General features: G+C 40.5%; 1 protein-coding gene and 1 long non-coding RNA gene across 7 annotated transcripts in view; both read right to left on the bottom strand.

Annotated features, from left to right (window-relative positions):
- The window catches only part of PRKG1 (protein kinase cGMP-dependent 1), a 492239-nt gene that overhangs the window by 382904 nt on the left and 89865 nt on the right, over positions 1-19470 (bottom strand). The window lies entirely within an intron of this gene.
- On the bottom strand, positions 8389-10601 carry LOC134173661 (uncharacterized). Its single transcript, XR_009968344.1, has 2 exons — positions 10311-10601; positions 8389-8541 (listed from the first exon to the last, which is right to left on the bottom strand). It is a non-coding gene; the product is annotated as an uncharacterized LOC134173661 (long non-coding RNA).

The raw sequence follows: 19470 nt of genomic DNA, 5'->3' as shown, positions 1-19470 counted from the left end.
CTGCAAAGGAAGAAAGGTTTTGATCAAACAATTTATGGTATTTCTGACTGTGAATGTAAATGAAATAATATAAGTGACCTTAAAAATGAAGTGAAGCAAGGGGTCCTTGGAGGCATGGAGTCAGAATAGAAGGCTTTTTTTCTCCAAGAGTCAGATAATGCTTGGGCTAGAGCTTTTTAATACATTGTGCTCAGTAAATCGAGTTCAGGGACAAAACTCTGCAGAATATTTGATTTCTGGCACAAAACCTACTATGTTGAATTAGTAAATCATTCTGCAGTAAGTTAGGTTTTCAAGGCTTCCGAATGCCTATTTTCTGGAGATTTTTACTCACTTAGTAATCATTTTTATAGAGGTTATATAAAAAAAATAAAGGAGGTTGTTCTGAAGAGTGCTTTATTTTTCTTTCTTATGTAACAGACATGTTTTGTTTCAATTTTTTTCCCATAGGAAACAACTGATATTAGCAGTACCCAAAGTTTTGAAGAAATGTCAACAGATGAGACATGGGAAGACCTTTCACCCTGCTAAAAGCAATTTTTTCCTGTATCACATAATACATCCTGAAAAACCTTGAAATATCCATATTTGCTTTTTGCAGTGTTATCCAGTATCTATAGTGTTCCCCAATGTGGTATTTTCCAATGATGGCTTTACCCCAGTCCTCACATGAATCACTGTACCTGGCTTGCAAAGAAGACCTTATCTGCAATATTTTATGCAGGAATCAGAAAAAGCGGATCTTCTTCTGCTAGGTGTTTCCCTGAGACAGCAGTCCATCATTTTTTACTACCCCTGAAAATTGTTCACTTCTTCAAAACTCTCCCTTTTAGCAAGAGGTGATGCTTGACAAGGGCTTGCTTTTCTCAAGGATGAATATCTTCTTCTCTTGGGAACAGCTCTGCAAATTTATACTGCCAATTCTATAAAAACAGTGGGTTTGGAAGCCAGACATTTATTTCCCTGTTCCTCTCAGACCAAGATAGCCTGGAAGTCTACGCAGGAGAAGCACCAACCATGTTCTGAATCTGAACTGACATTAAAAGAAAAAATTGAGATGGTTGGTTGTTGGGGTCTCTTGGGAAAAGCCTCTTATGAGTCTCTCCCAGGATAATTTAGTAAAAACAATTTCTCTGCAAGACCATTTCCATTCGTAAGAACTACCCAATTAAGACAGTCTCTTTCACTCTAAGGAGAAACATAAGATAACACATCACATTTTTTACAGCTTTTGAGAATGAAAAGCTAAAAAGAAGCTATAGACATGGGTTTCTAGATGGACCATACACTCACAAAAACCCATTAAGTCTCATTGGAAGACGTTTTAGAGTGACCCTCTCCACAGGACCAGATGCACTAATGACCACTGCCACAGCATCATTGGCATGATCATGGATCTTGGCTGGTCCCTGGTCCAACCTCTCTTTGATTGGCTATGAGCAGCCAAATCCTGGAAAAATCCAAGTATGGAGAGAGTCTACAACCTTTCCAATCATCAGTACTTTGGTTGCACCTAGAGCAAGAGCTCAAGAAGCAGGGCCCGGAAGCACATTGCAGCAGGTTACCTTGCTTCTACTTGGCTAATCCTCATTTTGCTTTCAATCAATGTGGTCACCATGAATGCACTAAGATAAGTGCTACAGATGGAAAAATGGTTGCTGTGGTTAAAGCTCAGCCATAACTCAGAACCACACAGCTGCTTGCTCACTCCCACACCCCCTTACTCCCCCCAGCTCCTGGAGGGATGGGAAGGAGAATCAAAAGAACGTAACTCTTACGGGTTGAGATAAGAACAGTCCAATAACTAAGGTATAACACAAATCACTACTGCTACCACCAATAATAATAATAATAATGATAAGGGAAATGAGAATACAACCGCTCACCACCTGCTGACCGATACCCAGCCTGACCGAGCAGTGATCTAACACTTCCAGGTAACTGCCCCCAGTTTATATACTGGGCATGACATGCTGTGGTATGGAATACCCCTTTGGCTAGTTTGAGTCAGGTGTCTTGTCTTTGCTTCCTCCTGGCTTCCCCTCCTCCCTGGCAGAACATGAGACTCAGAAAGTCCTTGGTCAGAGTTAACATTACTTAGTAACAACTAAAAACATTGGTGTTATCAGCCCTGTTCCCAGGCTGAAAGTCAAAAAACACAGCACTGCACCAGCTGCTAAGAAGGAGAAAAATGACTGCTACTGCTGAACCCGGGACAAAGGATATTTTTTCTTCTGTCCAGAATGGGTAGATGGTGGCACTAGAAGTCATAGCAAGTAGTTTTGAACAACAAACATCTCAGATAGCATGGAGGTGGGGGGGGAGGGGAGAATCCATTATTGTTTATTGTCTGTCTAAAGCTTAATTCAGCCTAAGCTCACCAGTTATTCTGAATTGTTCTTAGTTCCATCAAGTGACACACACACACACACACAAAAAAAAAAAAAAGCAAAAGAAATATATTCACAGAATCTAAAATTAAAGGAAAAATCTCTACATCACTGTGGATTTTATTCTGCAATCTGAGCTCAGGAGGCACGTTATCATTACCCCAGACTGCTGTTTATTTCCACTCCTATATCCTCCAAAGCAGCAGCATTTGCACCAAAGACAGATCAAAGGTTCCCCTGGATTGTCTCTACCCTTTCTCCAGTGTTAAAAAACATCATTATGAAAGAACAAACCATGTGTCACATTCAGCACATCCAACATAACTCCTGCATTCATCCTACAGTATTTCCAACAGTGATATTAGACATGTAGTATACAGCTGTCTCATACACGGTTATTTCTATTTCTCTCTTAAAATGGGAGACTTTCTCACAACAGTTCTCTGCTGCATTATCTATGAATATGCAACTATGACAACTTACAGAAGCATGTGTCAGTTTTGCTCATAAAACCAATTACTCATGCAAAATGTGGGTTTGGGTGTTTTTTTTTTTTACACTGGAAAGCCTGTGGGTTTTTTTCCTTCCAAAGACTGCTCATTGGACACAGCTTTCCTTTCATGCATCTGGCTGCTACGTACACCTCTCCCTGGAAACGTTCCTGTGCTTTTAAGGCTTCAGTTGCTCCCCTATTTCTCTATCAGTTCAGATGCCAAATAAATAGCATTCAGTTGAAATTACCAGTCAGGGTTTGGCAGCCAGCGCAGCAGTTCACAAAAGCATTTAGATGTATAACTAGTAGACAACTACACAGTTGCTTTCCACCACAGGAGCAGCAAAATAACATGCATGCAGCAGGTAACAGAGTCAGCAGGCTTTTAGTGCCAGCTACACAAGACTTTGCCAGTTAAGGCAAATAATAATTTAATTTTCTTGCTCTGAGGGAGATGATTGATTTTTCATTCAAAGCAGCCTTGAGAAGGTCAGCAGAAAAATAATGTTAATATCCAAGCCAAGATGGATTTCAATGTGCTGGAAGCCCCATATTCACAAACACAAACAGGGGCTATGCAGATTATCATCACCAAAATCTAAATAAAGTACCTTTGTCTGGGCAACGCAGAGGAGGTTTGTGGAGCAGTAATAAACTCCAGCAAGAAGACAATGCCTAACCCATACAAGTACCTGAGAAGTCCTGTTCACAGATTACCAGCTTATTCCTTTACTTAGTTTTTAAAACTGAACTTCTTAAATAAAAGGGCTCTGTGACCCCACTGTTACGCACACTGGAAGATGAAGCTCCATCAGCTTCCCCTCAGCCACCTTCCCAGTTTCTAATAACAAGAGACTTTGGACAACTGTTACTGAAATCACGGTCATGTAAAATTTACACACAAGCTCAAACAATGTCAACAATTACCAGAATGACCTCAAGGCTTAGACAGGAATCAAGATTAGAGTGAAGCTTGTTTTTCTGAAGTAATTTAGCAGTAGATGGTGACTGCTGTTTAGACCTTCTGACAAAAAGTAGCCTTGAAACAGGCACTTTACCAGTTTTATTAACATAATCTCGAGAGGAATATTAAATGTCTAAAGCATGACCAATTCCCAGAGCCTCACACAATCTTTAACAAATCAAAACTCTACTGCAGAAATTTGGTGCCTTTTTGGGAGGTGAATCTCAAACATCTGATGCTTCATTCTCTGTGCTTTCCAATTTTATCATGCAGTGAAACTAGATCAGCTCAGCTTCTTGATTAAGGCCTTTACTTGTAAAATGCCAAATATTTTACAGCTCTCAGAAGAGGTTGGGACCACTCAGCATTTCACCTGCATTTTGTTTGCCTAGAAGAAATAACCAGAATCACAGAAGTTCTGTACCCAGAACATTTTGAATTTCCTTTCAAAATGTGAGTATCTTCATAAACCAGAGATTCCAAAAGTTTAAAATAGGCATAAGGAAACAAATAAAATGGGCCAAGATTTAAAAAGCCAACAAAAGCAGCAATCAAATATCAAGCACTTAGCGATGGGTCACAGGTCAATAGCATCACATTCAGAAGGACACATGGGTCAATTTGTTGCTGTCCGGTCAAGATAAACCAGACCTGCCTACAAATCACAGAAACTACTACCATACATTTTTGAATATTCTGGGTTGAAAACACTGTTCTCTTTGAATAATTTTGATTGTTAGAAGAATACCACAGTTTCCCCTTGCCTAAAGAAAACACATACGTCATCAGTTCTTCTGTGTAGGGATCAGAACAATGTGTTTACACTAGGGTGACATTTCACAAACTGTGTCTCCATTACCCTCCCACTTACTGCTTGACAAAGACAGCATCAAGCCTGCACTGATGCACACTAACATGAATAAAAATGCTCTATTTCAGCTAATAAATGAAGATAGATTGAGAGAAATTCAATTACAAACAGAAAATACACATTTCTAACCTGTACATTAAAGGTAAATTTGACTGTTATATAGACTGAGATATAGCTGAGATTTCTTCAAAGCTTTTTTTTACTACTAAAATAAAGTACATTAAGTGTTGGCTTCCATCAGCACATATGGTATGGCAGAAAACACATGAAATAATCATGTGAACAAGCAGCTATACGTACATAAATGAAGGCAAAAAAATCAATTGCTGCTGCACTTACTACTGAATGAAAACCATCCAGAAACATAATACAGGGGGAAAAATTGTCCTAAAAACTGAAATGGAAATTGAAGAATTGAATTTGTTTCTTTAACTCAAATTATGTATTTATTTTACCACAATGGTTTGGTGGTTGTTTTTTTTTTTAATTTCATTGATACTCACATTCTCTTTTCATGTACTCTTTTATATGGATATACCAACATCATATTTGGCTCAATGACTCAGAGCAATGCATCTTCTGGAAGACTCAGCACAACAGCACTACTGTTAAATTGTTCAGCACTGTGTTTAAAACTGAATGTTTTAAAGAGCACCTGGATCTGTCTATGTACCCGAGCAAACATCACCAGGTTATTTGTATTCACAGTGCTCCCTCACCAATTCTGTGGGCCCACTGCTTCTTAAATATATCACCTTGGTTTTATTTATTCTGCATAAATAAAAATGCTTAAGTTAAACCTCCCTGATCATAAATTCAGAAAGGAAAAGGAAACCTACAATTGTGGGAGTTAGCTACTCTTAAGTGTTTTCAACTACCAAAACGTGTGTATAAAATATCTCAGCGAAACTTAAAACTGCATGAGATCTATAACAAAAAGAAAAAAATAAATACTAATTCCTGTCAAAAGCTGCCATCCCTCATTAATTGTGTCCTGATGAATGTAATCCTTTTCCTTGCCATGAACATACATTAACTCTGAAATGGTAAAAATGTTTCAGGTTAATCTTTTTGACAAAGTAATCAATTCAGCGAAATAATTTTCTCCATATCGCCTGGTTCCTCAACTAGTATAGATTTGAGAGGCTCAGCTGGAACCAATGAAGTTATGCTGATTTATATCAGCTGTGGCCTCAGCCAAAAATTTCTCTCTCTTTCAGTGAAAATACATTAGTGAAAATCCTCAGGGAACTTTGGGACATATTGTCACATGTTAAGTCAATGATCTGCTTGGAGAAGCTTCCAAATTTATTTTAGAAGACAAGCTGAAAAATGCATCGTCATGTTATCCTTTAAAATGGTGCTGTGAGGGGCTAAACTGACCTTTGCTTAACCATATTTTAAGAATGGGAATCACTTGGGGAATACTTAATATTTTGGAATAAACTTATTTAGCTGGAAATGAGACCTAAACAAGAACAACATATAAAAAAACTGGCTGTGTGTTTTAGCATACTGTACTTACACTATCTGTTCTTTAGAAAATAGGACATCAGTCATGAAAATGAGAGTTTGGGTTCTGAAGTTTTGTTTGATCCTCTTATAATTCAGCACGTGAAATACAGCACCACAGTACCAGAGCTCATCATGCTTAATGAGCACTGTTGTCTGACCTGATAGGAAAACCTATCCCTTATTTCAACAGGCTCCAAAATCAATTTTAACATTACTTAGTGCTAAAACTGTTAACTGCACAAAGAAAACCATGCATCATGCATACATTGATCTTGAGTTAAGCTTTTTCCACCAATTTCAAAATACTGCATAATTATTAAGGTTTGGGGTTTTTTCTTGACCAATAGATTATCACTGAAAGCATGATCTTTAGCAACACACATCTAAGAAAAGTGTCCTTGCAATCCTTTAAACTAGCCTGGGACAACCCAAAGCAGAGGCACTGCAAATACACCACTTGCACGAGGATTGCAAAGCAGTGGGTTTATATGCATCTCCTTCAGAAAGTGAAAGCCAGAGCAGAGGCTGTATATTTTATCAGCTTTTAGATTTAAAGATAATTTTTTTGCTGTTAAAAAAAAAATCTGATCATCTGATTTTCAGAATGGTAATTTATAGAATTCTTCCTGGAAGGGAACACTTGAAAAAGAAAATTCAAATTACAGACTTATTTGCCATGCAAGTAGAAAGCAAAGTATAAGGAAAGTCAGGATATATCAGCAATGCTGAACATGCAGGGGTAGGACTGGGCTTGTGGCCTGCTGCTGGCTGAAGGTCACTGCACAGGCTTAGCTTTTAAATACCAGCAAAAAACAACAGGGATCAACAGCAACAGTAATGAGTCGAAGGTGACACATATTAGTGAGACAGAGGATTTTAGCGGGTGGAATGGGAGGTCTGTCTCCCTCCTACTAAGCATTCACAAATATTTATACAAACTGGAACAGATTTAGGACATGCTGAGCCAGACCATCCAAACAGAAGGCAAAGACAGGCTCACTCTTGAACAACCCAGAGTTTGATATTTTATGTATTCTCTGCAGATTCAGGCCTGTCTTAGGCTAAGTCAGGTCAATAAAAATGAAGTCAAGCTCCTAACATCCAGTAATAACTCTGTAATATAAACCATTAAAAAGAGGAGGTTAATAATGGGGCTAAAACTAGAAGTAGGGTGCCTGTGCTGAGCCCAAACCAGAAAAACCCCAAAACAAACAACGTTGCCACTTCAATTTCACATGAACTCAGAGGCAAACGGGCTGCACCGATTCATGCATGTGACGCGAGATGAATTATTTGTACCTAGAAAAGCCCAAGCCTGCCCTTGCTGATGGACAGACACATGCCATACGCTTAAAATGAGGTGCAGCGTTTACCCCATGGAGCCACTGCCATGCACACTGCAGCACCGTTACAGTTTGAAGTATCCCCTCTAACAGACAACCCTAATGCTGCAGAAAAAGTCTGTCCCACCTTAGCCTGGAAGTGGTAAGAGATCTTGCAGGTGGTTATCACGGAATCATAGAAATACTCTGTCCTTTTATCATTTGGATTCTTAACATCTGTGCTCACAGCCCTCGCACCTTTCAACTAGATGTGTCGCATCCATCCCCCACTGTCTGGGAACTGTACATAGTGATGACACAGTAAGGCGGATTCTGCGACTGCAAAATATGCTGCTGGGTAAGAGGTCCCATGGCTTAATTTGGAAAAGACTATCGTCTCTCAAAACATCAGTGTTATTCTCACAGGGTAATTTAGGGCAAATAAAAATACCCTGATCGTTTCTTCATTATATTAGCAGCAGCCCCCCTTTTTATAACACAAAATCCATTTTTATTTTCAAGATAATTATAAACAGACATAGACTCATTAAGTGGCCTTTATTACTCTTATGCTAACACAGCTACAAAAAAAAGCTACTCTCACACAGGAAGGTAGAAGCTATGAAGCCCAGAGAAGGATCCATTTTTTCCCCAACAGCAACATTTTAGCAGCCTTGTATTATAACTACAGATTAGCTTAATCCAGAAGATGACAATAAAACAGTCATTTCGTGAATTTCATAGTACGACAGTGCGGGGGGGGGTAGAGAAAAAAAATTTACTATTTCTTCCTATATGTGCTCCACAAACCAAGAGCAAACAACTGTACCAACTACAAGGGTGATCTTTTATTCTGATGGCACAATAAAATCCTCCTTAGGGGGGAGAACGGGGAGGGGGAGAATGCACTGTACAATGCTGACATCTTCTTGCCTACAGCCAGAAAGCACACACAATTTCCAGGCCTTGCATTCAAAGCTTTGCCCCTGCAAAAAAAAAAAATATTAACAAACCTCCAAGACAGAAAAAAACATGAAGGAAATTGTAAAGTAAATCACCAGTTGCGAACCTCATAATTCTCATGCAATTTACTATGCAGAGGTAAGTAGATATCAAATAAAATTTAAACCTCCATTTGGTGCAGTGCAGCCACAATCATAACCTTAACTGCCACAATTATTTAGTACATTTCAAACTCCTCTAACATTTCTTCAAGCAGTAACTAGATCAAACCCTGTGATTTTTTTAATAGAAGAGCTGACTCATTTTTTCCCAGTATTATTTTACCTGTTAGCAATTTATTAGTCAGATTAATAGGAGGGTAATAAGAAGTTGTGCTGCAAAAATTACTCCTGGGCTGTGGAGCAGAGTTGCCATGTGAAGGAGGAGAATGGGAGCAGCCTACTTTATACCAGATTCTCCTCCTCATTTTTCCCATATAAACTAATACATGGACTGCTGAAATGCAACCAGTGCACTCATTGCTGCCTGAGCACTCCCAGATCAATCCCTTAATAAATACATCTTGCATGTTCAAACAAGTTTCAGGGGACTGGGAAATAGCAGTCTGGCAAGGCCTGTGTGGCTTTTATTCTGCCAGAATTGCAGAGCAGCTGCCCAAGATGGAAGTGCCTGCGCAAAAGACATCTCACCATCATTGACTTCTGTGTGGGCTGCAGCAATCTCTCCTGCACACTTTTTTCAGATGCTGGACAATGAGAAGCTCAACATAACCTGGCAACGTGCACTTGTAGCCCAGAAAGACAACAATATCCTGGGCTGCCTCAAAAGTGCAACAAGCTGATCAGGAGAGGTGATTTTTCCCCTCTACTCCATTCTGGTGAGACACCACCTGCAGTACTGCGTTCAGCTCTGGGGCCTCCAGTGCAGGGAGTATATGGACCTGCTCAAGAGTCCAGAGGCCACAAAGAAGCTCTGAAGACTAGAACACCTCTTCTATGGAAGCAGGCTGAGAGAGCTGCGCTTGTTCAGCCTGGAAAAGAGAAGGCTCTGGGAAGACCTCAGAGCAGCTTCCAGTGCCTAAAGGGTCTGACAACAAGTCTGGAGAGGAGATTTTTACAAGGATCTGTAGGGATATGACAAGGGGAAATGGCTTTAAACTGACAGAGGGGAGATTTAGATTAGGTATTAGGAAGAAATGCTTTACTGTGAGGGCGGTGAGACATTGGCACAGGTTGCCCAGAGAAACTGTGGCTGCCCCATCACTGTCAGTGTTCAAGGTCAGGCTGGATGGCACTTTGAGCAACCTGGTCTGGTGGAAAGTGTCCCTGCCTGTGGCAGGGGTTGGAAGTGGATGAGCTTTAAGGTCCCATATAATATATATAATATGTAAAACCCTAAAGTCTGCTGGTATTTTCTTCCCCTTCTCCCTAGTTTAGCCTCTGAAAAAGATGGGGCTGAAATCACATTTGACCATCACTTCTACTTTACATGCCTCTTCAGATCAGGAATGCCAGCACTTTCCACATCGCAACACCACTGTTGCAAGATTACTGATTGTGTGCTTCTACATATAATGCAGGATTAGAATAAACAGAGCCATCCCACTTGTAAATCTTAAGTAGTTGTTTCTGCTTAAGAAGCAGAACAGTACCATAAGTGGTTGGTAGATCTTTCATAAAGATGTAAAAAAAACAAGCACCTCCCTGCTACATCTGCACATCCCACACATGCTTAGAGGATTCTGAGGTCTCTGGTTGCTGCCCGCATATCACAGTAAGCTATAGTTACTCACATGCAATTTACTTTGCTCAGCAGTCAGAAGGCATGGCCATCATCAGACATCCTACGGAGAATCAAATTAGTCCACTCAAAGTTCAGTGCAAGGAAGTATTTTTTTAAAAAGACTTGTCTCAACAAGGTGACAAGAAGAGGAGAGAGACTGATAACCTCAGGCATTTGTACATACACCCCTGGGTGAGCAAGAGAGGAAAACGGCTTTTCCTTTAGTGCTTGGAAACTGAGGACAGTTTGTGCTCAATATAAAGAAGCAAACAAATTGAGAAAGTCCCCCTGCAAGAAAGATGCTGAAAAATTTGATTTCAGGATTATTCAATAACACCTTTTTTTTTCCCTATTGTTCTGATGAATGAGAATTTGAGTTAATTTGCTGGAGTTAATTATTTATTGTTATGAAACATTATGGCTCCCAGATGGTCACTGTTACTGTAATAACTTCCAAGGAACCTGCAGCGCCTTGCAGGGGCCTCTTCTGTTTCATTCAGTTCAAGAAGAAAATAGAAGTATCTGCCAATTCCCAAAAAAGTTCACCCTCTTCATATTATCACTGCAACCACAGTGCTTCCCACTACTGGCTTCTCTGCTTTTTCCAATAAAAGGCATCAAATGCAGTCTGATTTCTGAGAGAGAGAATTAAGCAGTTCTTTTCATGCAGATTACCATGAAAATGAAGTCTCAGCAAGAAAACCCTGATGTAACCAATATTGCTGAAGTAGTTCAAGTACAGGCATGCTGATTGTCCTTGCATCCGCCAAGAATAACGACCCCCATTCCCAAGGACAGAGCACGTGGCCCGCACTAATAAATAAATCTGAGATAATATATGTGTAATGATGTGCCTCAGCATCCCACCCCAAATCTAACAGAGCCATTGAGCTCCCTGCTTCCATCTACCTCTGAAAAAACACTGAAAGCCTGTCTGCAGATGTATGCTCGGGATGCTGGTGGTGCTTTGCCAAAAGGCTCTTCTGAGTTGAAAACAAGAAGGAAGAGGAATGCACCAAAATGTTCAAGGTCTGTGAACTCGTCTGCACTGCTCCCCAGCCAAACGAAAATATAAACTGCATGAAACCAGTGTGTCTCTGTTTTTTATCCTGCCAGAGGCCAAGCTGTTGCACTTTCTGCTCCAGGAAGGGGAAAAAAAGACCAAATAAAATAAAATAAAAAAGTGAATTGTCAAGAGTTCCCTTGCAAAGTTTCATAGCATTAACCCCAGTAAGACAACTTCTGTGCCTCAGCTTCTCTCAGACTGGAAACACTCGCAACTGGCTGCATTTGAGCAAAAGTGGGAATCATTAGGCTGTCAAAACACACAGCGAGACAGTACCATAATAAGAAAGCAGGTTCTCACAAACTCTTATTACTAACAAAACCCTTTCCCTGTCACTTCTTGACCCTGGGCTCAAATTTGGAAGGACAGAAAACAGAAAAAAATTTAAGTAAGCATTTTTTTATAAAACATTCTTTGAATGTACAAATCTGATTATCAGCTACTTCAGCAGAAAAAGAGCAACTAGATTTGGAAAAGTGTAACCACCACTGAATATGCATACACAGTAACTCTGGAGTGTAAACAAAGCTGGTTTAAACCATTTCACTTTATTCTTTTTCATTAGTTTGCAGAGATTATATACAACTATTTGCTTTTTAATCACATTTGAAAACATTAATTCCATATAAACAGTCCTGATTTCAAGTGCAAACACTGCTTAATTGGAACTAGTGGGGAAGTGATTTTAGGTCCTGTGGAAAATGAGCCTGCTCTGATTTCACACAGAAAACTATTCACAGCACAAAGGCCATTCATTTTATTCCTGGGGAAAATAAAAATCCCAAATATGAAAACCAAAAATGCAACTACCATTTGATGTGGACGATGGCTCTCCAATTCCTGAGGACAAGGTAAATGGAGAGGTAAAAAGGGAAGAAATCCGTGCTTTTAATCGAAATGCTCCCCCCACAGCAATAACCCCATGTCTCCATCTAGGCTGGGAAGCCACCCTGTGGAAAGGGTCCTGGGTTGATGCTGGTACCTGGCAGCTGAGTGCTAGGAATAAATACAACATGAAGAGAATACATTCCATCTATATTGCACACAAGCATACCTTTCAAAAAGTCCAGAGCCTAGAAAAAAGCTAGTCCTTTGGGGAAATAAACAAAATCTACCCATATTAAACCGATTTTAACGAAAGAAAAAAAAAAACAGCAACAACAAATAACAAAGGAAAAACCAGAACCTGTGAATCTAAAAACTTTTTTTAAAATCCCAGCCTCTCTTCATTGCTGTGCTTTCACCTGCACAACAAATCTATCCTACATAACTTGAATGACGAAAACTAAGAGAAAGGAGAAGAGGTGGTATTTATTATCTCCAGTGTCACTCTGTTAGAAGCTGTTAGATTAGACAGTCATGCTCCCCTTTTAAATTAGCAGGGGTGCTGTGAATTATTAAGCATTGCCTGGGCAGAACAAAAGGGTGGGAGAAGACACAGCTTCCAAAAAGGTTAACTTAAAAGAATAACAGGTACATTGATAATCAATAGTCAATGCACACATTTATTTAAGGAAGTCAAACGCAAGTTATTTTGAATAAAGGAAAACAATACATGAGGTAATGACAGCATTTAGCAAGACATATCAATAAAGCTAACTTGCCAAATAGCCACTCTGGTCATTTGAGACCACATTACCATTACTTAACCAGCCAGAATTACCGACTGCTGTGCTGAATTTTCACTGATGCATTGAATTTGCTTTCCTGTAAATTCCCAGTGCTACGCAGCCGGCAAAGCCTGGGCAGAAACACAATATATATGGGTGGCAACAGAGAGTCTCTTTTTTTCACTGTGGCTTTCTAATTAGAGAAAACAAGACTACTGGACATCACATAAAACAAACACATCTCCCATAGATTACTAAAATGCCTACTTTGTGCGTTCAGCTACCAAATGAACCTCTAAAGATTGGAGCAGTCTGTAGCACATGCTTGTACTCAGCACTGCCAAAATCTCCTCCTTGCTTTCTTCCTCCAAGTTTGACAGCATCATTGTTGTGCTGTTCAAACCCTCTAAAATATCCTAGAGAAACAGAGGCTGTTTGACTTGAACCTTTATGCAACACAACACCCCAGCATCGGCACAACTTCAGGCAGATACCCAGTCAGAAGAGTGATCTTTGCCCCAAAATTCATAATCTTTCTTAAGTACACCCAATTGTCCTCAGTATTGGCCATTACCTTCTGCCTCCTACTGCCATTTCTCGACTCTCAGTTATTTGAAGAGCACAAATAAAGGTGCATTTCTACATGAACCCTCTCCCGCTGTGAGCAGTGTAGACATTTAGCAAGGCAAGCTGTCATTTTTCTCAAACAAAACAAGTCTGGGTTGGTGAGATTTACAGCGCCATAATGCCTCTGCATTGCAGGAGTTCTCCATTTAGTTGGCTTTCTGCTATCTCACGCTTCAGGGTTATCAGTACCATTGCCAATCATCCTTCAGGAGTGAAGATGCAATTTTGGACCAGCAGCTCTGTGCCTCTTTGCCATGCCTTGTTCATCCTCCTGAAGGTTGATGAGGTCATTGTCTTGAGTGCTCCAAGAAGCGAAGAACATATCAATTTCCAGCCATGACTGCTGCACTTGCATACTAACCTCAGCCAATGGCTGTCTGGTCTCAGGGATGCATTAGCTTGTGTCTGAAAGAGCCACTGGGGATGGGCAAGGCACAAAGGCTCCTTATACATCTTGTCTTCAAAGTTTGGGAACTTGAGGTTTCACAAATACAGCGACAAATAAAACATGACTTAACACAGGTGATGTTATTCACAGTAGTGTGAAGATGATCTAAAATCCATACTTGCCCTTCAGTTCATGAAAACCGCTTGGCATGAGCATCCCAGAATGATTTCAGATGACAAAGTAATGCCTGGCTCAATCAAGACTTCTGGCAACTCAGAAAAGTAGGAGGGAGGTTAAAACAAAAGTCTGTATAATCAAGAACATGACAGAGCTTCCTGCTTCACTCTTGTACAAAGACTTGAATTTCATTCATGGCAAAGCAAGCATTTTTCAGCTGACCAACACTGCTGATGAACCAAATATATCCTCTCTGATGACTTTGGACTGTACTCACTTTGTTTTCCTCTGAATACACTCCTGCCATTCCTCCTTCAAAATACCATGAATTCCCTACCAATACAGTAAAAACTGAGACAACCCATCACAATATAAACATCCTGAAGCACAACCAGGAAAGAATGTGAGTTTTACAAGTCTGACCCGTTTAACTATGCTGATACATAGACCTTCCTTAGAGGTCAGAGATGCTCAGCGATGCTGTGGAGCACACCAGGCAGTATGTCCCCCATAAAGGGACATGCATCAAAGTGATTTAGGATCCCTTTTGGGGGATGCTGGGAGGCTCTGTTTGGCAGGCATATTGACCTTGTTTCCTCATGTCATATTCATTAGACAAGTACTTACCAAAATTATGTTTTGAAAATCATGACTATTTAAGAGCAAAACAGAAGAAAGGGGAGAACTGTACAAACATTAACTCAGCTTCTTCCACCTCTCCTCCTTAAGGGCCTACAACCGAAAGTGATCTCCAAGACAATTTACAGCCATTTGCCATCACTACCCCCCAGACCTACAAACAGCTCACCAGCCTCTCTCCTTGCAATAAAAAAGCAATAAACTTCAGTTAATATGCAAGAGAAGCCCATGTTTTCTGAAAAAAACTGAAAATGAGCATCTTCCAGAAAAACAAATGCTATAATAAACAGCCTAATAATGCTTGCACACTTTATCTCCATCACACATAAGCAAAGCACAGATTTTCTGCTAGACTGTATTCAATATGTAAATCCACTTTAAAAAAAATAACTCAAACATATGGTTACAGCTTGCCACAAGTTTGGGGGGGTTGAGTTTGTTTGGTTAGTTGGTTTTGGGGGGGGGGTGTTTGTGCTTTTTTGTTGGTTGGTTTGGGTTTGTTTGTTTGCTTGGGTTTGTTTGTTTTTTGGGGGGAGAGGGGTGTTGTTTTTCTTGAAAGGGCACAAACCAAGCAATTCTGAACATCATCTGAAAGAATGGAATTGCTACCAACTCAAATCTGAATCAGCTGTTAAACACCTCTACAAATTACCTATGTCTGAAGAAAACAAACTGTCCAAGGCTAGCCAGAAATGCTGGAGAATGTGGGATGAATCGCAGCAGTGACATTGTTGTTGTAGTTGCAAAGGCACAGGCATGATTAGGTGACCTTATCACACAGAACAATCACCAATACATGTATTTTTGGTAGCTGCTTTTGAGAGCCTTTCAGGTGTCTGATATGTAGTAAGATTTATTTTTGGCTGATAAAGCAACATTCTCACTTCATCAGCTACTTCATCTATCCATTAAGGAGCAAATGCCTTTTAAATCTTGGTTTTTCTTTAAAGCACCCTCAAAAAAGTAAACAAAAGTACTTAAAAGGTCAGAGACAGATTTTCTTTCTTACACATTAAGGACAGAGATATTTTTAAGCCTACCAATGGTTTCAAAGAAAGTCTGCTGTGTCACCTTCAAACAGCTGAAAGAAATTGCCTTTCTGCACCTGTTTTTTTCTCCCTCTAAATGAATAGTTGTTTCCTGACCCACTGAAAAATACGAAGTGGATAATGAATGACAGAAACAAAAGTGTTTTCAGACAAAGAAAAAGGCACCCTGTGTAATTCATGTGACATGGGGATGGAAGACTGGATCAGAAATAAATGGGATGCTAAGTGATCTCACCAGTTCTTGAAATAGCAATTATGATACATATTAGTATACCCAAAAAGTGAAACAGACTTTGTCATCTTAGGAGCGTTATCATCTTAGATGTTGTCATCTGCTTGTTTTCTGTAGAACGCTGGGATCTGCATCTCCTCTGGAGTTGCTCCCCCACTGAGATGCAGCAGGTAGAAACACATGCTCATGAGACAAGGGTGAAACAGGAAGGAACGACAAATAAAAATGCATAATGCACTCAAGCACACACACTGCCCTTGACACAAGAGGAGAGGAGCTTGCTGATCACGACCACCATTCAGCCAAGTTTCCAATTTACAGATGCACAGGAGGTGCCCTTGAGGTCCCCTTAGCAAACACCTGCACAACGCAGGGTGGTCCACCATTATGATGCTACACAGCAGGCCTGGTGGAGGGCTAAACTGAAGATAAGAATAAAAGAGATTTCATGCAGAGGGATGGTGTGAGGAATAGGATAGAGAAAGGCTTCACAGTCCCAACAGGTCTTGCCAGCCACATCATCCTTAGGCCGGTTCACCTGGAGACTGACCACTGAGAGCTGCAACAGCCCTACAGCCACAACAGATTAGACTAAGAAATAAAAAGAGGTGAACAGAGGTGAACGACAAGCCTGAGGCTTATTTCTGTACATGGCTTTCTTGCAACTCCCGCAGAGCACAGGCATACTGATACAGACCTCACTGTTTCAGGGCAGCCTTTCCCTGTGACGTTTGTTCTAAAGAAGAGCTGATTTACACTGTCAGATGGGTGTACCAGCACCCAAATGTACTATAAACAAGAGTTGGCATACAGACTGTCATGGATAAAAGGAAGCCAATATAATGGAGTGCAAGTCCACAGGAGAAAATTTTTCCCAAGCAAAAGAAACTTGAAAATATAGTAAAATCTTCAGCCATGCAGTCCTTCCATAGGGTTCAGTCAACAACAGGTATGAACAAAAAATGGATTCTTTTTACCTGGATTATTGATTGCAAAATTGCCTAATGTCCATTCCCTCAGGATTATTCAAAGAGGTTGCTATTCATTAATTCTTGGTCTGCAGATCACTCAGATGCTTTGAATACCTATAACCTGACATATTCATTCAACTGTTTGCAGCATTTACATAAATTCTCAGGTTTACAGCACTCTCATCATTCTGCTGAATCACACTGGAGTTGGCCTTGGAGACTTAGTTTCAACTTGCTTGCCAAAGCAGCATTGGCTTTCTCATGCCACGGAGCCCTAGTCCTTCATCCTGCTTAATACTTGCCCACTTGCATGGTTTCGTGCATGTTTATTATATTTCCTGTTCATCCCAAGGCTGGGCATCTACACAGCCCAAAGACTCCATACCCCAAAGTGCCTCGTTCAGACTGTATCAACAGATCTAACAAGCCTCACCTTCCTTTTAGACTAAAACAGGACTAAAACCAATACCATGCTGCCAATAAGACCCTTTCTGACCATCTTTGCCAGTGTTCCTCAACTGTTTTATCTGTTTACTGATCTTGGGTTTCCCCGTTCATTCGGAAGACACATCCTACATGGTATCACACCATTCTCAATGCTCTCACAGTGCAAGAATCAGTATCTTTTGAAAGACAAACTGCCTTTTCCTGAAGCCAACACTACCTTCCCCTTCCCTCCCCTAAAGCCTTAGCTGTGTCACAATCATTAACCTGCACTGGATAGATGATGGAAGAATTTTGCACATCTTATAAAATGGATTCCTAAGGTTGGCACTGCAGCTGAAATAGTGTTCATTGATACATTGAATGTACTGGTAGTTGTTTCAGCTCTGTTCCTCTTTTAGGTTTTGGAATTGCTTTTGCTGAGGTTGCTCTTTAAAGTAAAGACAGTTTCAGATTGCCTTGAAATGCAAATCCTTTGGGCAGCTTAGCAACAACAGCTAAGGGGGGAACTATCACAATTACAGAAGGAAGAAAATAGGAAGGATTTAAAAAAATCTCCTGCAAGATCTACTTATCAACACCATTATGTGGCTGCTCTCTTGTGCTGTAAGAATTAGGTTTTACTTTGGTAAATACCACTGGGTAAGGGCAGGAAAACTGGTTTACACTCAGAAGTGCCAGATGCTGTTTTAGTGCCATGCTGGGGATCCTGAAGTCCCTTTCCTCTCTTTCTCTCCAGCTGGCTTCAAAATAACAGTAGTTTAGGACACACTGTGTTTTTGAGGCTCTGGGTACAGAGGAAGATATGTATTGCCAAGATTATAAGAAGGGGTGATGCAGGGAGTCCTTGGTGTAAGCTGGGTAGCAGGGCTAGCAGTAGGGAGTAAGGCTGGAAAGATGCACTGGGAACTCTACAACTCTTTATGCAGATATTCAAGCACCTCAATTCAGGTTCGAAAAATGGGGGCAAGAGTTTACTACAAAGTAAATGAAAAAGATTATTATTGCTACAAAATACCTATCTGTTGTGGTTTAACCCCAACCAGCAACTAAGTACCATGCAGCTGCTTGGTCGCTCTCCCTCTCTGTAGCAGTATGGGGAGGAGAATCAGAAAAAGGTAAAACCCACAGGCTGAAATTAGAGCCATTTAATAGAAGATAATAATAATCATCATTATCATCATCAGAAAAAGAGAGGAATAAAACTCAGGACAGACAAGAGATGCACAATACAATTGCTCACCAACTGACTGATGATGTCAGTCCCTGAGCAGCAATCGTCCCCTCCCAGGCAACTCCCTGCAGTTCTGTGGTGCCAAATATCCCTTCGGCTAGTTTGTGGCAGCTGTCCTGCCTGTGCTCCCTCCCAGCTTCTTGTGTACCTGTTCACTAGCAGACCATGGGAAACTGGAAAGTCCTTGATTTAGAATAAGCACTACTTAGCAACAACTAAAACATCAGTGTGTTACCAGTGTTATTCTCAGACTAAATCTGAAACAGCACTGGACCAGCCACTAGGAAGAAAATTAACTCTATTCCAGCCAAAACCAAGACACTGCCTCTTGGTAGTAAAAGAAGCCTTATGGCTGCATCAGTAGTATAAACACTACTCACTGAAAGCAGTATTAAATACAGCAGGTCCATTTCATAGGCAAGGTATCCTGCCTAAAAGCCTAGGTTAATTTTGCAGAAAAGCACAGGCAAAGCAAGGCTTGGAGTCCAAGTTTTAGCTCACTACAAACTCAACTCCCTGGGGATCCGTGGGTGCTTCAAACTTCTCCCCAGCATACCTGCCAAGCTTAACACGTGCAGCACAGGCACTGGGGGAAGGAACCTGGAGGATCTGACCCTTACAGTGGCATTAATGCACTCTTTAATATGAAGAACACTAATAAACCACCAAGTCATACATCAAGTTGAACACTGATACTGCTTGGCATATAAATCATATCTTTCACAAAATAATT

Source organism: Pezoporus occidentalis, unplaced genomic scaffold (genome assembly GCF_034315485.1).
Source record: "Pezoporus occidentalis ecotype Australia unplaced genomic scaffold, CSIRO_AGI_Poc_V1 ctg54, whole genome shotgun sequence".
Lineage (NCBI taxonomy): Eukaryota > Metazoa > Chordata > Aves > Psittaciformes > Psittacidae > Pezoporus > Pezoporus occidentalis.
This window is presented reverse-complemented; position numbering and strand designations above follow the sequence as displayed.